General features: G+C 43.4%; 1 protein-coding gene across 5 annotated transcripts in view; it reads right to left on the reverse strand.

The window, feature by feature from the left end:
- Nucleotides 1–16,309, reverse strand: part of LOC140487017 (1,5-anhydro-D-fructose reductase) — a 269,343-nt gene that overhangs the window by 121,116 nt on the left and 131,918 nt on the right. The gene's annotated exons all lie outside the window — the stretch shown is intronic.

Here is a 16,309-nt window from a genome sequence, read left to right on the forward strand (position 1 = left end):
GTAAAACTACTGAAGAACAATGGACAATGCTTAAAGAAAAATTTAATGCAAAACAGATTTATACTCAAGACAGGGAAGAGCTCCACCTCATAGAAAAACAGTTATAGACAACTAAAGAGATAAGGGATAGTTCAAAACTAAAACAAGTTTAGAAAAATGCAAAAAAGCAGATCCTGCTGAATGGGAAAGACACAAAGCAGCTTCTAAGAGTTACTAAAAGTGATTCTGAAAGGAAACTTGCTAGGAACATCAAAATTAATAAAAAGAAATTTTACAATTACATAAACAGAAAGACATTCAGGAGCAATGTTGGTCCATTAAAGTCTGGAAGTGGGGATATTGTCAATGACTATGGGGAAATTGCAAATGTATTGAATAATTACTTTGCCTCAGTTTTTACAGTAGCAAAAAAAAAGGATAGTTTGCCAGAAGAAATTAACAGTGGATCAGAAGCAAGAAGTGAATAAACTAAATGCAAGTGAAACTTCAGTAATGAGGAAATTAATGTAATTAGAGTGACAAATCCCCAAAAGCTGCATTTCCAGAGGGTTTTAAAGGAAGAGGGGAGTACATTGTAGACACCCTAACTATAATCTTTCAGAGCTTCCTAGATACTGTAGTCATCCCTCTGAATTAGAAAAATTATCATGCTATTCCATTTTTTAAAGAGGGGTAAAAGGAATACCAGAGAATTACAAAGCAGACAGCATTACACGGTCTTTGGGAAATTGATGGAGTCTATAATTAAGGATGGTAACTGAACACCTTGAAAATATTCAGTTAATCAGGGAGAGCCAGCATGGATTCATGACTGGTAGGTTATGTCTGACAAATCTTACTGAATTTTTGAAGAGGTGACTAAGATAGTGGACGGAGAAATGTCAATGGATGTTGTTTATATCGACCCTGGGAGACATTTGATATAGCTAACAGTCTCTTCTGTGGGACTAAGTTGGAAGTCCATGAAATTGAAAGCAAAGTATAGCTTGTTATGCTGTAATGCTCATTTCATTAACGCAAATTTGCCATAACACGATTGACGAATTGGGGACACTTTCTAAAGTGCAAACTTTTGAAAAGTGCATTGGCTGTAATGCGATTACAGCAACAACACTTTAAATGCTGTTTCCAAAGCATGATTTCTCTATAACATGTGGTTCCAACCATCACGTTATAGAAGAACTACTTGTACTGACATGTCTGGGAAATAAGGTAAAAACAAGGACTGCAGATGCTGGAAAACAGAGTCTAGAGTGGTGCTGGAAAAGCACAGCAGGTCAGGCAGCATCCAAGGAGCAGGAAAATTGACATTTCGGGCAAAAGCCCTTCATCAGGAATAAAGGCAGGGTGCCTGCAGAGTGGCGAGAAAAATAAGTTGAATGGAAGATGACAGAAGGTAGGGTGGGTAGGTAGGTAGGTACTCAAATTGGCATGATGTGACCAGTGCTGTCCCACAATGATGTGTGTTCGGACCTCAATTATTCATATTATTTATTAATGACTTGGATAATGGCATATATATTGATAAATCTAAATTTGCTCGTGACAAGTTAGGCAACATTCTAGCCAGAGTATTTTATATTATCATCTACAAAGTCAATATTAATAGATTTAGTGAATGGGCAAAACTGTAGCAGTTCGAATTCAATGTGAGAAAGTGTGAAGTTATCCAGTTTGGATAGAAAGGATAGGTCAGGGCACTTTCTGGATAGTATGAAGTTAAACACAGTGGAAGTTCAGACAGCCTTAGGATTTCAGGTGCATGGATTTTTGAAAATGTCACAGACAGATACAGAAAATAAACAAGAAAGCTAACGGAATGCTGGCATTTATACCAAAAGGACTGGAGTTCAAGGACACAGGAAGAATGTTTAGCTGCAGATCCTGATTTGCCACATGGAGTGGCTGGAGCCATGGATGAACTCACTATAGAGCATCCATGAGGCTGAGAATGTCATGCACCGCACATTTAGTGAATTGGTCACATCACAAGTAAGGGCTACACAGACAGAAATCCATTGGGTTAGGAAGACTAGTAAGCATGGAATGGCAGTGCAGGAGTCCCTTGTGGCCATTCCGATCTCAAACATATATAACATTTGGATACTCTTTTTTTGGGGTGGTACTGCTCTGTCATACAGCAGGGAGGATTGAAATATAGACACGCAGTACTAATAGGGAATTCTATAGTCAAGGGGAGATAGGCATTTCTGCAGCCACAAGTGAGAATCCAGGAGGTGTTGCCTCCCTAGTTGCAGGGTCAAGGAGATTTCTGACTGGGGACAGGATATTTTTGCTTCATTTTGGTACTAATAACATACGCAGAAAGAGAGATGAGAACCTGCAAAGGGAATTTAGTGAGCTGGGTAGGAAGTTGAAAAGCAGGACCTCTATGGTTGTAAACTCAGGATTACTTCCTGGGCCATGTACTAGAGAGGCCAGAAATGGAATGGTAGTACAGTTGAATGCATGGCTGAAGAGCTGGTGTAGGAGGGTGGGCTTCAGTTACCTGGATCATTGGATTTCTTCCCAGATAAGAGAGGGACTTGAACAAGAGAACAGGTTGCACCTAAATTGGAGAGGTACTAATATCCTTGCAGAGAGGTTTACGACTGTCACTTGGGAGATTTTAAACTAGTATGGTAGAGGGTTGGGTTACAGTATTAGGTCAGCATGTGGAGTGTTTGAGGAGAAGGTCAACATTAAGTCAAATAGGAAAAACAGGCAGGGATAGGTTAAATGAATATGGCAGGACTGATATATATTTATTTTAATGCAAGGAGTATATAAACAGGTAAGGCAGATGATCTTAGAGCCTGGATTAGAACATGGGACTATTTCGTTACAGAAATTTGGTTGAGAGAAGGGCAAGACTAGCAGCTCAAGACTCCCGAGTTTGGATGTTTCAGGAGAGATAGAGAGGGGTGTAAAAACTCATCCAAGAAGGTCATATGGTAAGAATTTAGCAATATGAAAGTGGCAGTCACAAAGATGGCGTTATGTTATTGGCTTCCCAATAGCCAACAGGAGATAAAGGAACACATATGTAAGTAGACCATGGACGGATGTAAAAACAAGATTGCCATAGTGAGTAATCTTAACCTCCTATGTTGACTGGGACTCCTAGTGCCAGGACCTTAGAGAGGATCGGTAAGCTTCACACAGCCAAGAAGTGAGACACAGCCCGAGTGAGAATATAGTTTAGGAAGCTTGGAGCAGATGTGAAGAGGTGCTTTTTGCTTGTTCTTTTGGCTCACTTAGTTTGTAAAGTTTTTTTTAAAATGGGGTAAATTGAAGCCCAGGACAAAAATATAAGTAGTCACAGGTACACTGCGAGTTCATTGGCTGGTAATAGCTACTAATTTGACTATTATAGGTTGCTTCCAGATTGAAAGTAAATGGGGAAAATATTCCCAGGTTACAAACTAAAAACACCAGATGAAATGTTTGAAAATCAAATTAAGAACTACGTAATTACAATAGTGGTGCTGGGCAGGTGATTAGTTTTAACTGCATGATGTGAGAATTGGTGGACCCTATTGTAGTCCATAGGGCGGCACGGTGGCACAGTGGTTAGCACTGCTGCCTCACAGCGCCAGAGACCCGGGTTCAATTCCCGTCTCAGGCGACTGACTGTGTGGAGTTTGCACGTTCTCCCAGTGTCTGCGTGGGCTTCCTCCGGGTGCTCCAGTTTCCTCCCACAGTCCAAAGATGTGCAGATCAGGTGAATTGGCCATGCTAAATTGCCCGTAGTGTTAGGTAAGGGGTAAATGTAGGGGTATGGGTGGGTTACGCTTCGGCGGGGCGGTGTGGACTTGTTGGGCCGAAGGGCCCGTTTCCACACTAAGTAATTTAAAACATAGGTGACCACATCTGTAGTAAGCATCATTTGCTTGTGGAACTCCAACTCAGAAGACGAACTGGAGTCTGAGGTTCAAACACTGACACTTCAGGGATAGGAAGACTGGATGTTATGTTTCAGGAGGCAGTCACACAGTTTAGATGAACTATCTGGAATTTGTTCAGTGGTCAGGACAGGAGGGTGTGACTACCAGTGAGACAGGTAGCGGGATCCAGAAATAGTGCTAAAGGAGCCTAAGCCCTTGAGCTTGTCTAACAGGTTTGAGATTCTTGCTCCATTTGATTTATTTATGGTTATGTGTATTTATTAGAAATACTGGAAAAAGTGGTGTTTAATATTGCAACACTGCAAATAAATTAAAACACAATATAGAACCCTCCCTAGGTGGATGAGAGTGGGAGCTGTAGGGAGGGTAAGTAAACTGACCATAGCACCGTGGTACAGGGAGCCACTCAAGCTTGATTGGATTAGATTGATTAAATTCCCTGCAGTGTGGAAACAGGCCCTTTGGCCCAACGAGTCCACACTGACCGTCCGAAGAGTAACCCACCCAGACCCATTTCCCTCTGACTATTGCACCTAACGCTATGGGCAATTTAGCATGGCCAATTCACCTGACCCGCACATCTTTGGACTGTGAGAGGAAACCGGAGCACCTGGAGGAAACCCATGCAGACACAGGGAGAATGTGCAAACTCCACACAGACAGTCACCTGAGGCTGTGAATTGAACCTGGGACCCTGGCGCTGTGAGGCAGCAGCGATAACCACTGGGCCACCGAGAAAAAAAGGGAAATGTAACTGTAATTGAGGAGACTGTAGTCAGGAGAACACACATTGTTCTATGGACAGGATAAAGAGTCCCAAAGGTTGTGTTACCTGCCTGTTGCCTGGGTTTAGGAAATTTCATCAATGCTGTAGAGGAACTTGGGAGTAGGAGGAGGAAAATCCAGTTGTCATGGTCCACAGAGTTACCAACGAGATAAGTAGAAAGAGGGAAGAGGTTCTGCTGAGAGAATATGAGCAGCTAAGGGTTAATTTAAAAAGCAGAACCAAAAAGGTAATCTCTGGATTACTACCTAAGCCATAAGCAAATTGGTACAGGGTCAACAAGATTAATATGTGGCTGAAACAGGTTTGAATTCATGGAATTTTGGCACCAGTAGTGTGGAGGAAGGGAGCAGTTCCAACAGGATGAGTTCCATCTGAACCATGCTGGCACCAGAGTCCTGGCAAAACACATAACTGGGGCTGTTAACCAGAGCTACAAATAGGGCTTTAAGCTAAAAGGGGTGGGGTGGCGGGGGGAGGGGTTCAGGTTCAGTTGCATGGAAATTACGGAAAAAGGGCTCAGCAGAGATTATTAAAATTCCAAGAACAAGTAATAGGGCAAAACAGTAGGGAAAGGGTTAGAAAGCTAACTTCAGGCACAGCAGGTAAGGGGACAACTATGAGAAGGAGGGCAGTCAACACACAGCTGAAGGTATTGTACTTAAGTGTGCACAGTGTGCAAAACAAGGTAAATGAGCTTATAGTACAGATTGAAATTGCTAAGCACGATATTGTGGGTGTCACAGATGTGGCACCAAGGGGATCAGGGCTGCAAATTAAATATCCAAGAGTACTTGTCCTATTGAAAAGGATAGGTAGATGGCAGTGGGGACAGGTTGCCATGTTAGAAATGAATGAAATTAAATCTATAGTAAGAAATAATGTAGAGCCTGAAGGCATAAAATCTATGTGGCCAGAGTTAAGGAACCATAAAGGAGTTGTTGGGAGTTATGTACAGGCCTCCAAGCAGTAGTGAGGATGTGGGGAATAATATAATTCAGGAGATAGAAAAGGCATGTGAGAAAGACACTATTACAATAGTCATGGAGGACTTCAATATGCGAATGGAAAAATCAGGTTGGTAGCAGATCTCAAGAAAAAGGAATTCATGGAATGTCTGGGAGATTTTTTTTGGAGCATCCTGTTGGTTGAACTCACTAGAAAATACACAATTTTGGGTCTGGTGATGTGTAATGAGGCAGACTTGTTTGGGAAGCTTAAGGTGAAGGAACTCCAAGAGGGCAGTGATCATAACATGATGAATTCGCCCTGCAGTTTGAGGGGGTGAAGCTGGAATTAGGTGCAGCAATAATACCCTTACTTAATTGTAACTACATTGATACGAGGGAGAAGCTGGCCAGAATCAATTGAAAGGGGAGCTTGCAGGGAAAATATTGGAGTAGCAATGGCAGGGGTTTCTGAGGGTAATTCAGAAGGCACAGAAAAATTCATCCCAACAAAGATGAAGCATACTAAGGAGAGGATGAGGCAACCATGGCTCACAAGAGAAGTCAGGGATAGCATAAGAGCAAAAGAAAAAGCATACAAAGTGGTGAAAATTAGTGGGAAGCCTTTAAGTTCTGCTCCAATATTTTTTAAATCCTGGGGAAAATTTATTTAGTACATCCAGGAGGGTTTCTTAACACCTGTTATCCAACTAGGGAAGGGGCAGTACTAATTACCTCACTATGGGCATTGTGGATCTTCTCAAGGGCAGGTAGGGATGAGCAATAAATGCTGACCCAACCAGCAATGCCCACGTCCCAGGAGAGGATTTTAAAAAACGACTTTTATTGGGAAAGGAACCTGGTCAGGCGATTGAACCTTTAGAGGGGAGCGTTTTGGGAAGAGTGATCATAATTCCATAAGTTTTAAGATAGTTATTGTTAAAGGTAAGACTGTTTCTCAGGTGAAAGTGATAATTGAGGGAAGACTAATTACAACAGTATTAGGGAGGAATTGGAGAAATTAGATTGGAAGTGGGGAGCCCTTTAAAGGCCGGAGTTGATCAGAGCTCAGGATTGGCATGTTCTTATAAGGATGAAAGATAAGGATGGCAAGATTCAGGAACTTGATGACAAGAGATATCGAAAGGATAATCAAAAAGAAAAAGAAAGCATATGTAAGGTTTTAGAAACTGAAATCAAACCAGGCCCTTCACAAGTATAAAGGAAGCAGAAAATAACTCAAAAAAGAAACTCGGAGGTGGCTGAAATAATCCTTGGCAAATAGGATTACACAGAGAATCTCAAGGTATTTTATACATTTATTAGGAGCAAGATGGTAGATAGGGAAAGGGTAGGTCCACTCAAGGACAAAGGAGAGAATTTATACAGGGAGCCAGAGAAAGTGGGTGAAATCCTTAATAAGTACTTTGCTTTGGTACTCATCAAGGAGAAGAATGTGGATGATGGTAAGATTAGGGAGGGGCATGACGATATTTTTTTTAAAAAAAAGGTGGCACTGGGTGTCTTGAAAATGCCGAGGTAGATAAGTCCCAGGATCTAATGGGAGCTATTCCAGAAAACTGAAAGAGGCAAGGGAGGAATTGCTGGGGCCTTGACAAAAATCTTTGTATCCTGTTTTAGCCACAGGCGAGGTCACAGGAGACTAGATAATAGCCATTGTTGTTGCTTTGTTTATAAGAACAGGAAATTCTAGGCCAGAAAGTTATCAGTTGTAGAGGAATTACTGGAGAAGAGCTTAAGGAAGTAACAAAGATGATTGATGAGGGTAGGGCTGTGGATAATGTCTACATGGATTTTACTAAGTATTTGTTAAGATTCGTCGTGAGGTAGGCTACTCCAGAAGATGGAGTCAAATGGCATCCACGATGAGTTGAAAAGTTTGATACAAAATTGGCTTAGTTATAGACGACAGAAGGTAGTTGTGGAGACGTAATTTTCTGATCAGAGGTCTGTGACCACTTGTGTTCTGCAAGGATAAGTGTTGGGACTGCTTGTTTGTTTGTAATGCATACAGTTAATATGGATGAAAATGTAGGTGGTCTGATTAGTAAGTTTGCAGATGACATGAAAATTGGTGGAGTTGTGGATTGTGTGGAAGGTTAACAGGGAATACAGCAGGATATAGATTAGTTGGAAAATTGGGTAGAGAAATGGTAAATGGCGTTTAATCCAGACAAATGTGAGGTCAAATGCAAGAGGAAAGTATAAAATAAATGGCTTGGTGTACAAATCCATAGCTCCCTGAAAAATGGCAACACAAATGGATAAGATGGCAAAACAAAAAGCATACAGCATGCTGCTTTCATTGGTCAGCGCATTAACTATATAAGGTGGCAAGTCATATTGCAACCACATAAGGCTTTAGTCAGGCTACATTTGGAATATTGTGCGCAGTTCTGGTCAGCACATTATAGGAAGGATGTGGAAGCTTTAGAGGGTGCAAAAGAGATTTACCAGGATGTTGCCTGAATTAGAGAGTATTGCCTATGAAGGGGAGGTTGGAAAAATCTGGATTATTTTTGCTAGAGTGTTGGAGGCTGAGAGGTGACCTAATAGTATATAAAATTATAACAGACATTGAATGAGAGTCATAGTCATAGAGTGGATTGGGTGGATAGTTGGGAGTCTTTCTTCCCAGGTTGGAAATGTCAAATACTGGGGGGGACAGATTTAAGTGAGAGGGGGAAAATTTAGAGATGTACAAAGAAAGTTTTTTTTAAAAAAACAGAGAGTGGTCGAAGCAGATATGATAGCAATGTTTAAGAGGCACTTAAACATAGAACAAGCAGGGAGCGGGGGTACAGACCATTGCAGGCAGATTGGATTAGTCTGGAAAGGCATCATAGTTGGCACTGACATGGTCGGTCAAACGGTGTCCTGTACTATTCTATGATGCAGAGGTTATGCTGTAATTATTAAAAACAACCCTAGCTAGACTACACTTGGAGTACTGTGTGCAGATCCTGGCACCATATCTTAGGAAGAATGCACTGGCCTTGAAGGATGTAAAATAAGTTTACAAGAATGATACCTGGACTACAGTGTTAGGAGGAGAGATTAATCAAATTCAGGAGAGATTATTCTAGAATTTAGATAGTCAAGGGGAGATTTGATCAGTCTTCAACATGCTAACGAAAAGATAGGGTGGATAAAGAAACTATTTCCACTGGCTGGGGATTCTAAAACTTGGGGGATTTTTCTGAGAATTAGTAACAGACCGTTCAAGAAAAATAGGCGGAAGTGGGTACTGCAGATGCTGGTGATTAGAGTCAAGATTAGAGTGGTGCTGGAAAAGCACAGCAGGTCAGACAGCATCAGAGGAGCAGGAAAATTGACGTTTCGGGCAAAAGCCCTTCAAGGGCTTTTGCCCGAAACGTCGATTTTCCTGTCCCTCGGATGCTGCCTGACCTGCTGTGCCATTCAAGAAAGAGGTCAGGAAGCATAAGACCATAATACACAGGAAGAGAATTTAGGCCATTCAGCCCATCGAATCTGCTCCACCATTCAATCATGCTGACAAATTTTTCAACCCCATTTTCCCGCTTTCTCCCCATAACCTTTGATACCTTGGGCAATCAAGAACCTCGGTTTTAAATATACTCAATGGCTTGGTCTCCATTGGCTTCTGTGGCAATGAATTCCACAGATTCACCACTCACTGGCTAAAGAAATTTTCCTTATTTCTGTTCCAAAAGGTCTTCCCTTTATCGAAGGCTGTGCGCTCAGGTCCTCATCTCTCCTGCCAATGGAAATATCTTGGCAATGTCCACTCTGTCCAGGCTGTTCAGTATTTTGAAAGTTTCAACCAGAGTCCCCCACCCCAAATCCTGCTAAACTGCATCAAGTATACTCCCAGAGTCCTCAAACATTCCCAGGACCATTCTGGTGAACCTCCTCTGGACCTGCTCCAGGGCCAGTACATCTTTCTTGAGGTGTGGAGCCCAACATTGCTCACAATACTCTAAACGTGGTCTGACTAGAGCCTTATAAAGCCTCAGAAGTACATCTCTGCTTCCTAACTACAGACTCAACCTGCAAGTTTATCTTAAGTGAAACGTGGACTAGGACTCCCAAGTCCCTTTGCATTTCAGGATTTCCTCCTCATTTAGAAAATAGTTCACGCCTCAAAGTTTGTGACAAGATTTGTAGCTCGGGTGCTCGTTGTTGTGGTTCTGTTCGCCGAGCTGGGAATTTGTGTTGCAGACGTTTCATCCCCTGTCTAGGTGACATCCTCAGTGCTTGGGAGCCTCCTGTGAAGCGCTTCTGGGATCTTTCCTCTGGCATTTGTAATGCTTTGAATCTGCCGCTACCGGTTGTCGGTTCCAGCTGTCGGTATATTGGTCAACCAGCTATCCTTAGTAGCCACACACGCAGATGACAAGCAAGATGAATTCGACTGGGACAACAGTACTATTATAGGACAAGCCAAACAGAGAACAGCCAGGGAATTCCTAGAGGCATGGCACTCATCCACAGATTCAAATCAATAAGCACATCAACCTGGACCAAATATACCGGCCACTGCAGCAGACAGCTGGAACTGACAACCAGAAGCGGCAGATTCAAACTACTACAAATGCCAGAGGAAACATCACAGAAGTGCTTCACAGGAGGCTCCCAAGCACTGAGGATGTCACCTAGACAGGGGACGAAACGTCTGCAACACAAATTCCCAGCTCAGCGAACAGAACTACAACAGTTCATGCCTCTATTCTTCCTACCAAAGTGCATGACCTCAGAGTTTTTCATGTGGTATTTCATCTGCCCCTTATTTGCCCACTCTCTTAACATGTCTAAATCTTTCTGCAGCCTCCCAATCTTCTTAATACTACCTGCCCCCCCCCCCCCTCCCCACCAACTAGCTTTGTACCATCTGCAAACTTTGCCAGAATGCCTTCAGTTCCTTCATTCACATCATTAATGTATAAAATGAAAAGTTGTGGACCGAACACCGAACCTTGTGGAACACTGCTAGTCACCGCCTTCCATCCTGAGAAGGATCCTTTTATCCCCACTCTCTGCTTTCTGCCAGACAGCCAATCTTCTACCTCTGCTAGTACCTGACCTCTAACACCATTGGGCCTTTATCTTACTCAGCAGTCTCCTGTGCTTTAACTTATCAAAAACATTCTGGAAACCCAGATAGATAACATCCTTGGTCTCCTTGGTCTAACCTGCTCCTTGCTTCCTCAAAGAATTCTATCAGATTTGTCAGGTATGACCTCCCCTTGATGAAATCATGCTGACTTTGCCTTATTTTACCCTGCACAAGTACTCAAATCTCATCCTCCACAATGGACTCAAAAACTCTTACCTACAACTGAGGTCAGACTAATCAGCCTATAATTTCCTGTCTTTTGCCTTGCTCCCTTTTTAAAATGGGGGCAGGGGGTGACATTAGCAATTTTCCAGTCCTCTGGGACCTTCCCAGACTCCAGTGATACCTGAAAGATTACTACTAAAGCCTCCAATATCTCTTCAGCTATCTCCTTCAGAACTCTGGAGTGTAACCCATCTAGTCCAGGTGAATGATTCACTTTCACACCTTTCCATTTTTCTAGCACCTTCTCCTTTGTGATTGCCACCGTATTTATCTCTGCTTCCCCCCACACACCATTCTCTTGAACGTTTGGGGTATTGCTCATGTCTTCCACCATGAATACTGACACAAAGTACATATTCAGCTCCTCAGCCATTTCTTTATTCCCCATTACTACTTCTCCATCATATTTTAGCAACCCAATGTCCGTTTTTGCCTTTCTTTTCCCCTTTAGGTATCTAAAAAATACTCTTGCAATCTTTCCTAATGTTATCAGCTAAAACTGCCCTCATATTTAATATTGTCCCTCCTTATTTCTTTCTTCGTTGTCCTCTGTTGATCTTTGTCGGCTTTCCAATCCTCTGGCTCCCACTGTCCTTCACCACATTGTATGCTTTCTCTTTTGCTTTTATGCAGTGCCTGACTTCCCTGGTCAGCCATGGTTGCCTCATCCTTCCTTTAGTATGCTCCTTTTTTCTAAGGATGACTACAAGGATAGGAGATGTTTGGAATTCTCTTCCACAAATGGCAGTGGATATTGGATCAGTTGTTAATTTTAAATCTGAGATAGAGAAGTTTTGTTAAGCAAAGGGATTTAGGGATAGGAATAAAAAGCAGGTATATAGATAAAAACCAAAAGAACTGCAAATTCTGTAAATCATTCAGTTTTGGAGAAGATTTGTAGCTCAGGTTGAGGTTCTGGATGTAGGTTTTCTCGCTGAGCTGGAAGATTAATTTTCATCCCCATACTCGGTAACATCTTCAGTGAGCCTCTGCATGAAGCATTGCTGGTGTTTCCTTCTTTCAATGGTGACGAAATGTCTAAAAATGAACCTTCTAGCTCAGCAAGCAAACCTACATCCATGCTGTAAATCAGAAACAAAAACAAATTGCTGGAAAAACTCAGCAGGTCTGGCAGCATCTGTGGAGAGAAATCAATGTTTCAGGTCCAAGGACCCTTCCTTAGAACACACATGCTGCCAGACCTGCTGATTTTTTCCAGCAATATCTGTTTTTGTGAGTAAGCATACAGAATAAGGCTACAGATCAGCCACAATCTCACTGAATGGTCAAACAGGTTTGAGGGGCTGAATGACCTTTGTTCCTATATAGTTCTTTGTGGCTAAAGACACTGAGTGAAATGGAGTGGTTTAGGGTATTGAACTCCATGATCAGCCATGATCTTGTTGAAAGGCAGAGTAGGCTGTAAGGGTCAAACAGAAAATCCTGCTTCTACCTTCTATGCACTAACACACTGACATATCATACATGCAAAAAACAACAATCTCTTGACAACTGGTACAACTGGAACTGGACTTCTGAAAATAACCAATGACACAAAGATTCACTATCTAATTTCATCCAAAATGCTTTCAAAAGTAATAAAACTGTTAAAGTAGAAAGGATGTTTTATGCTTGGCACCAGTAGTTTATGGTTCATACCTAATGGCAATATCAACCCATCAATAGTTTGATTGACCGAACAATCAAGAGAGAAGTGATACAACTTTTACTGAAATGATTGTGCTGAACATACGACCAATCATTTAATAGGTTTCTTTTTGTTCAGCAATCTTCACTCTCTTCTCTTTCAGATGGTGAACAATTGCTGGAGTAATTTGATAGTATTGGGTTTGGCCTTTGGCAGCTCACCTATGTGGCCTTTATACATTGCAACAAAGTTTGTTGGCAAGCTAGTCTAGTCACAGGCATCACTAATAAACCTGATGCATATTTCACGAGATCACAGATTGCACTTCAAACAAGGGTGACTGGATAGTGAACAGGTATGGGAATCTTCCCTAGACCAAGGATCAAGTAATTTAAAACTATGAGAAATTAAGCTTGTGATCTTGTGGTCTTCATTGTTCAGTTGCACATGTATAAACTTACTGAATCATCAAGAGATCTATTTATATTTCTGGATAACTTAAACAGGACTGTTGAAATCAACAAGGCGAAAGGGAGGACTGCAGATGCTAGAGAGTAGAGTGTGTGGTACTGGAAAAGCACAGCAGGTCAGGCTGCATCCCAGGAGCAGGAAAGTAGACTTTTCGGGCAAAAGCCTTTCACCAGGAATTGGGGTGGGGGTGGGGGGGGAAAGAGAGCCTCAGGGGTGGAGAGATAAATGGGAGGCAGGGGGGTGGAGGGGGGGGGGGCTGGGAAGGAGGGGAATGTAGTCGAGTGACGCTGACCCATTGTCTCTGCCTGCTCCTGCCCCACTGAATTCATCTCCCCAGTCCAGGAACTCCCCACATATTTTCGGGACACCACCCACGCCCTCCAACTCCTCCAAGACTTCTACTTCCCTGGCGCCCAATGTCTCATCTTCACCATAGGCATCCAGTCCCTATACACCTCCATTCACCATGACCAGGGCCGCCAAGCCCTCCGTTTCTTCCTCTCCCAACATCCCCACCAGTATCCTTCCACTGACACTAATTCGTTTGGCTGAACAGGTCCTCACAGTTAACAATTGCTCCTTCGAATCTTCCCATTTCCTCCAGACTACAGTTTGGCCATGGGCAGCCACATGGGCCCCCAGGTATGCCTGTCTCTTTGTCGGCTACGTAGAACAGTCCATCTTTGGCAGTTGCACCGGCACCACTCCCCACCTTTTCCTGCGCTGCATTGATGACTGCACTAGCGCCACCTCGTGCTCCCACAAGGAGGTTGAACAGTTCATCAACTTCACCAACACATTCCACCCAGACCTTAAATTCACCTGGACCATCTATAACACTCCCCTTTCTGAACCTCGCCATCTCCATCAATGGTGACCGATTCAACACTGACATTTTCTACAAACCCACTGACTCCCACAACTGTGGGCAGCACGGTGGCACAGTGGTTAGCACTGCTGCCTCACAGCGCCTGAGACCCGGGTTCAATTCCTGCCTCAGGCGACTGACTGTGTGGAGTTTGCACGTTCTCCCCGTGTCTGCGTGGGTTTCCTCCGGGTGCTCCGGTTTCCTCCCACAGTCCAAAGATGTGCAGGCCAGGTGAATTGGCCATGCTAAATTGCCCATAGTGTTAGGTAAGGGGTAAATGTAGATGTAGGGGTATGGGTGGGTTACGCTTCGGCGGGGCGGTGTGGACTTGTTGGGCCGAAGGGCCTGTTTCCACACTATAAGTAATCTAATCTAATCTAATCTAATCTACCTGGATTACACCTCCTCCCAAAATGCTGTACCTTTTTCCCCAATTCATCCGTCTCCACTGCATCTGCTCCCAGAAGGACCAGTTCCACCACAGAACACACCAAATAGCCTCCTCCTTTAAAGACCGCAATTTCCCCTCTCACGTGGTTGATGATGTCCTTCAGCGCATTTCATCCACTTCCCGCTCCGTCCTCAAACCCCACCCCTCCAACCGCAACAAGGACAGAAGTCCCCTGGCCATCACCTTCCACCTCACCAACCTCCATATGCATTGCATCATCCTCCACCATTTTCGCCACCTACAAACGGACCCCACCACCAGAGATATATTTCCTTCCCCATCCCTACCTGCTTTCTGTAAAGTCTGTTTCCCCCATGACTAGCTCGTCGGGTTCACATCCCCCAACAAACCACCCTCCCCTCCCGCTGCCATCGCAGGAATTGCAAAACCTGAGACCACTTATCCCCCCCTCACCACCGTCCAAGGCCCCAAAGGAGCCTTCCACATCCAAAGTTTCACCTGTACTTCCACACATCATTTACTGTTTCCATTGCTCCCAATGCGGTCTCCTCTACATTGGGGAGACAGGACGCCTACTCACAGAGTGCTTCAGAGAACATCTCTGGGACATCCATACCAACCAACTCCCCCCTCCCACTCCGCCGAGGACATGCAGGTCCTGGGCCTCCTCTACTGCGACTCCCTTACTACCCAATGCCTGGAGGAAGAATGCCTCATTTTCTGCCTCAGGACCCTCCAACCCCATAGCATCAATGTGAATTTCACCAGTTTCCTCATTTCCCCTCCCATCTTATCCCAGTTCCAACCTTCCAGATCAGCACCACCCTCATGACTTTTCCCACCTATCTGCTCCACCCTCCCCTCTGACTATGACCATTACCCACACCTCCATCTACCTACTGCATTCTCAGCTACCTTCCCCTCCAGCCTCACCCCCTCCCATTTATCTTCTCCAATCCAGAGGCTCCCAGCCTCATTCCTGATGAAGGGCTTTTGCCTGAAAAGTCAATTTTCCTGCTCCTCGGATGCAGCCTGACCTGCTGTGCTTTTCCAGCACCACACTCTCGACTTGGAATCTTCAGTTTAATTGCATTACTAATCTCTACCTGAGCTCCTACATTCGAGAATCTGTATTAAAGTTATTCAGACATTGTACTTAACATGAACTCTGTAAAGTTAAAAATGAAAATTAGAATGATACATGAAGTTTCGTGGCACAATGTGGTGGAACGTAATTAAAGGTCATCATCCAGAAGTTGGACCTGCAATCAAAGTGAGGAAGCAAAATCATTGAAGGATTTAGTGGTGCCACCCTCCTGAATTTTAGTCAAACCCATTATTTTAGCTCAGTTGTACTTGCTGAATCTTTGTGAATTCCCATCTGCAGTCTGATACCAGTTGAAGGACTGAAATCATTAACAAGTTCATTAACAAGTACCAAGAGGAGATGTTGAGTTCAAAATGCCAGTGAAATATACAGAACTACCCAGTTGGAGATAGTAAGGACTTGAGATGCTGGAAAGTCAAGAGTCGATAAAATGTGGAGCTGGAAAAACACAACAGGATGAAGGGTACTGCCCGAAATGCCAACTCTCCTGCTCAACATTTCATCAAGAATTACCCAGTTAGACTTATTCAAAGAAGTTTTTGTTTGTTCATCTCCACTTTTGTCCCTTCCTCAAAATGTGATTGAATACATTAACATGCATGGAAGTATCCCTCCAGTACTTCACTCAAATGATCTTCTGCAACTGTGGCACTGAATAGTAACATCAGCAATTTAACTAACGGTGATGGACAAATCATCACAGCCGTCCATGTCTTGTTCTAACCCAAAATTTCCATATACATGTACTTTGCAAAGATCATTCCTTGGGTGATCAGGAGAAACAACTTTGGCTAATGCGCAAATTCTACACAATGCACA

This window comes from Chiloscyllium punctatum, chromosome 16 (genome assembly GCF_047496795.1).
Source record: "Chiloscyllium punctatum isolate Juve2018m chromosome 16, sChiPun1.3, whole genome shotgun sequence".
In the NCBI taxonomy this organism is placed as follows: domain Eukaryota; kingdom Metazoa; phylum Chordata; class Chondrichthyes; order Orectolobiformes; family Hemiscylliidae; genus Chiloscyllium; species Chiloscyllium punctatum.